Below are 6,448 nucleotides of genomic sequence, written 5' to 3' on the forward strand. Positions count from 1 at the left end.
TTAGATTCTAACCCTGGATTAACCCTAAACTAACTCTAACCCTGGATTAACCCTAAACTAACTCTAACCAAAGAGGTGTTTGGATGGAAGGGTTAGATTGTCAATAAATGAACCTTTTTCAATCATTTGGCTCCTTTATCAAGGATTTGGTGTGGTGGAGGTAGAGAGAAAAGTAACTTTTTTTTGGGCCCAACCCAACTCTAACCCAAATAAGCACCTCTTGGATGGGTTAGTTTTTTTGATGGGTTAGATGCATCTAACCAACTCTAACCCTCCATGTTTGGATGTTTTGAAGTTAGATTGGTCCAATCTAACCAACTCTAACTCTAACCCATGGATCCAAACAGAGCCCCTGACAATGTCAAACTATAATCTACGGTTGTACACTCTATCTTTTCACCTAACTAGTAAGATGCCCGTGCTATGCTACGAAATCACATAAAATGAAATGGAATAAAAAAAAGTATAAATCAAATGTAGTACTGCATCTTTTTGTCAAGATATGGTTAGGCTTTAGACACATAAAAGAATAACAGAGTTATATGCATCTGGGCAACTATTTTCAAATGCATCATGCATCGAAGTTACATTTATCATTGGCCCAGAAAACACACCAATTTGATTTCTCATGTGAAGTTGTGTTGGCATTACACCACCATAAGATTTCACGTTGTAGGTGAAACTCAGCTTCAGTTACATCAACAATTATAAAAGCACCGAACAGATTTTTAACGACACGTACACCCAAATCTAGTCTAGTGCCCTTGACCTTGATATACATATCGACCGTAAACTGCTGAAATAGACGCTTGCCATGTAATATTGAGTTGAATATCGCAGGGCGTGTTTGTAACCTATAACAATAGTACTATCTAATACAGACGCAGAATCGAGCACTCATTTCTACATAAAAGCGAAGAGGAAAAGTTAGGCTATCACAAGTATGGATCTAAGGGAAAACACAAAATTATAGCAAAAGACTAACCAGATTCGTCATCTTCATTTTCATTAGACTGTAATGCCGCATGCAAGGATACACCAACGTTTGGGATCTTTGGATGCCAACCAAGTTCCCCTCTAGGAAAGAAAAGGGGGTATGAGAGGGGGTCGTAGCAACCATAATATGGCTGTATAGTTGTTCCCGTATAAGATAACGTTGCAAATGAATCTTCGTCTACGAGAAGTTATAAAGTTAGCAATGTAAAAGCCTCAAATATATGATAGGCTCTTATATCAAATGCATGATAGGCTCTTATATCAAATATATGATAGGATTATTTAAATCAACTTTTTAAGCATTAGAAATAATAGGTTTCACCACAACTCATATTTATTAGTACAAAAAATCCCTTCTTCAAAAATCAAACACCGCAGACTGTGATATGTTAAGGGAGATGAATCATATTCTCTAGAACACATCAAGCATAGAAAAAGTCTCATTTCTTCAACACGAAAACAAGCAGGAAAGACTTGAATTTATGTGTTGCGTCCAGTATAAAAAAAGTGCAGGAAGCCCAAACATTGATGAAAAAAATTAGAATCCAAGATTCATGTCTCGTGTTGATACATTCTACTACAACCATGAACCGCAGATCATTAGTTAAATCAAACATGTGAGCATTCAGCATAACAAATCATATGTTTCACTTCAGCTGATATTTTTTTGTATTAAAAAAATCTTTGAAATTCACAATCCTCATATTCTTAAAAGATATATAACTATGCCATGTTGCTTTAAGTCATGTTTCTGTGAACAGAAAAAATAACTTGAAAAAGAAGGCGAATGAAGACACATAGTACACCTAAAAGAAATTTCTCTATGGAGACTAATGCTCCAAAGGAGCTTACATTTTTACAACAAGCCTTGGGAAGACACGACGCCTCTCTGTACCGAATCTACAACAGAAACTGAAACAATTGCTCAGCTATAGAAAATAGTCAGTGATAATTTGGTAGCCATTCGGCAATTGGGATCTGCTCAAGGAAATTAATTAACAGTCTGCCACATATACATGATTCTTTTTCAGCTGCAATGTCCACTTAGCAACAATAATATCGAGGGAAAATATACATGACTGAACATCTTCAGTATACCATTATTGTATACTTGTATTTACTTAATGGTTTGTGAAGTCATTAGGCAAGAATATCGAGGGAGTTCATAAACTGCACTTTACTAAGATAAATTCAGTAGATCAATCACTCTAGTGAAACTTAGAATTCAAGATTTTTGTCTCGTACACTTTACTAAGCTGCACTTTACTATAAACTGCACTTTATTAAACTATACTAAAAACTGGTAAACTGCACTTTACTGAAATAAATTTAATAGATCAAACACTGTGGCAAAACTTAGAATTCAAGATTTCTGTCTCGTACACTTTACTAAGCTGCACTTTACTATAAACTGCACTTTATTAAGCTATACTAAAACTGATATAAACTACACTTTACTAAGATAAATTCAGTAGATCAAACAACGCGAAACTTAGAATTCAAGATTTCTTTCTCTACACTTTACTAAGCTGCACTTTACTATAAACCGCACTTTATTAAGCTGTACTAAAACTAATAAAGTGCACTTTACTAAGTTATACACCAACTGATTCAGAACCAACATGGTGTACCTTGTGAATATGTACAGAAAGTGCGTGTCCGAAGAGGCTGATGTGCTCGCATGAAAGGGGAAAAGGCAGCGTAGACCATGATGAACTATGTGCTTGCTCGTCGACGCAGTGTTGCGCTGCGCTTGTGAGGCGGCCTTGCAGTCCCTGACCGAGCTCGCCCGCACGGGGTGCGACCTCCAAGCGGTCAAAGGACGGTGAGCGGGCGTGCGAGCAGGGTACGCGACCTCCACACAATCCTGGTACGGCGAGCGAGCACGGGGTTGTAGATTCCTCATTCCCGCGGTGGCGAGCGGGCGACTCGGCGGTGGGTATGACCTTCACGTTGTACTGGCGACGACAAGCGAGTAGTGCAGCAGAAACTGAAACTGCGGAGATGCAGAGAAGAAAAAACGAATATAAGGGATGTGGAACCCCGGAAGTAAGGCCCTTTTTGTTTCAAAGTCCCGGAAGTAATCGGGCGAGCGGCATGGCAGTTTGAATTTTGAAGGGAGGGATTGGAGCTCAAGGCCAGGGAGAGAGCGATTGGAGGAGAGAGGCGGCAAGAGAGACAGGATTGGGGTAGGCTGTGAGAGCACACGGGGGAGAAACGAGGCTTGACAGATTGGGGGAGAATGGCCCGTGCTGGCAGGCGCTTCGGGAATACTCTTTCACGTGCACAATGAGGGGTTTGACTCAACTACAAGTCCTTCACGCAATGGATAGAGAGGGTAGTGGTTCGACTCCCTGTATATATTTTTAATTCACATCCTATCACACAAAGGCAGACGGACCATCAACACGAACTGGCTCTTTTAAAGGAGTAAAATATATTATATATGTATGTGTTGATTTGAGATCCTCAACTTGATGGCTGCGTAATCAGGGACTATGCTATTTTTGGTGTCGTTATTCAGTAGGCCTAAAATCAGTAGAAGGCAGACAACACTATCTGAAAATTCAGATGTATTGCATATCAACAGATGCTTGGCCTCAAAGATTTAACCTTGTACATATTCTGTTGCATAGTCAATGCAATCTCACAGAAACCAAGAAATGGTGAAGAATCTTACTCAGTGTAGTACCAAATTATACCAAAACATTCTAAAGGAAGAAAAAAATTCAGTGTCCTACATGTTGAAATTAGTAGTGGGCCTTAGGCCCATAAGAGAATTTCAGAAATCTTCAAGGGCCCATGTAGGTGGTGGCATGACAAGGTGGTGGTGGGAAGTTTAGTCCCACCCCGCTAGTAGAGAAGAAGTTGGACCCCTTTATAAGGGTCTCTCTTCCACATGTTATTGGAGAGTGAGAAAAGAAGATGCCTCCGTGCACTCCTCCTCCGCCGCTCGCCTGGCCACGCCACTACGTGCTTATTTTTACCGGTCAGGATTGGAGAATACGCCGACGACTCCATCACGTCCGCTGCGTACACGGTCGACGGGAGAGCAGGCCTCCGAAACCCCGCCTCTCCGGTTCCTGCACAGGGAAGAGGGGCGATTAGGTTTTTGGAGGAGCGATCACGCGACTTCTCGCCTCCGTTCGTCTATTTCCTCTACGTTCGCGTCGTCTCCGCCATCACCATGTCCACCGCCGCCGATCGTGTTATCGCCGAGAAGGCCGAGGCCGACAAGAAGGCCGCCGAGGACGCCGCTGCTGCCGACAAGAAGGCCGCCGAGGACGCCGCTGCTGCCGCCACCGCCGCGGGGGCTTTTGCATGGCCTACTCGAGGGTATAACGCGCTTATCCCTCTCCTGGTTACTTTGTCTTAGCAGTACTAGCATCATGTGTAGATTTGTCTACTGTTTGCGTAGTACGTGCCCGTTTAGATCAATATCAGTATGTAGTTAATTCTGTCAATGCCATGCTAGTCATCTATTTATGGATTAAATTAGTTGAAAAATTGCCTATTTACTCAGCAATCCAAAAACCTAATATGTGTAGGAGTTTTTCGGCAAGTGGCTTTGCTGCCGCACTGAAACCGGATAAGTTTACCGATACGTACTTTAAGCATTGGCAGACAAAGACCACTTTATGGCTCACGGCTATGAACGTGTTATGGGTCACCGGTGTCTCCACGGGAACGATTGCTCCTGAACAGTAGAAGGCGTTCAGAGAGGCCACCGTTGTGTTTCTCAGAGCAGTGCTTAGCGTGATCGGTGATAAACTGGCGACGCATATTTACATTTGCGTGTCGCCAAGGACTTGTGGGAGGCGCTCGAATCTAAGTTCGGGGCCACCGATGCTGGGAGGGAGATGTATGTTATGGAGCAGTTCCGTGATTACAAAATGGTCGAGAACCGTTCTGTATTGAAACAAGCTCATGAGATAATATGCATTTCTAAAGAACTTGAGGTTCTGAAGTGCGATTTACCGGGCAAGTTTGTCGCGGGATGTATAATCGCTAAGCTCCCTAATTCCTGGAGGAACTTTGCTACTACTCTGAAACATCAGAGGCGTGAATTCTCAATAGAGGACATCATTGGCCATCTGAGCGTTGAACAAAACTCGAGAGCAAAGGACTCGCATGGAAAACGGTGGAAGGTTCTTCTGTTGCCAATATGGTACATAAGAGGAATTTCAATTCCCACAAGCCTAAGGGGAAGAATTATGTCCAAAAGAATACCGACTTTAAGAAGAAGGGTAAGAAGCCCTTCAAGAAGAACAAGAAGGGAGATAGCTGCTTCAATTGTGGTTCTGAGGAACATTGGGCCAACAAGTGCCCAAACAAGTACAAGAAGCCAGGGCAGGACTCCAAGTCTGCCAATATGATTGTGAGCAACAATGAAAGTGGTGCAGCTGGGTACGGTAATTTGTTTACTGTATTTTTGGTTTGTCAATCTACCAATTGGTGGGTGGACACATGTGCAAATATTCATGTGTGTGCTGACATCTCATTGTTCTCTTCTTACCAGGTCACAGGTCGAGGGTCCATATTGATGGGGAATGGAGCGAGTGCTTCTGTTCTTGGTGTCGGCACGGTCGATCTGAAGTTTACTTCGGAAAGGATCGTGCAGCTCAAGAACGTGCAGCATGTCCCCGCCATCAAGAAGAATCTCGTTAGTGGCTCCCTTCTGTGTAGAGAAGGGTTTAAGTTGTTCTTTGACTCTAATAAAGTAGTTGTTACGAAATATGGACTTTTTGTTGGAAAAGGTTATGAGTGCGGAGGTCTGTTCCACCTTTCCCTCGCAGATTTATGTAATAAAGTCATGAACAATATTTATTCGAGTGTTAATGAATCTGAAGTTTGGCATTCACGTCTTTGTCACATAAATTTCGGTGTTATGTCGCGGCTAGCAAAACTGAATTTAATTCCAACTTTCACTTTAGCCAAAGGTTCTAAGTGTCATTCGTGTGTGCAAGCAAAGCAACCTCGCAAACCTCACAAGGCTACAGAGGAGAGGCACTTGGCGCCATTAGAACTCATACATTCTGATCTTTGTGAGATGAATGGTGTGTTGACTAAAGGTGGAAAGAAATATTTCATGACACTGATAGATGATTCCACTAGATATTTCTATGTGTATCTGTTAAATACTAAAGATGATGCTCTACACTACTTTAAAATCTATAAGGCAGAAGTTGAGAATCAACTTGAAAAGAAAATTAAACGAGTCCGGTCTTATCGTGGTGGAGAGTACTTCTCAAACGAGTTTGATTCTTTTTGTGCGGAACATGGCATTATTCATGAGAGGGCGCCTCCCTATTCACCCCAGTCAAACGGGGTTGCCGAACGGAAAAACCATACTCTAACTGATTTGGTTAACGCCATGTTAGATAGATCGGGTTTATCCAAGGCATGGTGGGGGGAGGCTATATTGACCGCGTGGCATGTCCTGAATAAGGTT

The sequence above is a fragment of the Hordeum vulgare genome, chromosome 3H (genome assembly GCF_904849725.1).
Source record: "Hordeum vulgare subsp. vulgare chromosome 3H, MorexV3_pseudomolecules_assembly, whole genome shotgun sequence".
NCBI lineage: Eukaryota > Viridiplantae > Streptophyta > Magnoliopsida > Poales > Poaceae > Hordeum > Hordeum vulgare.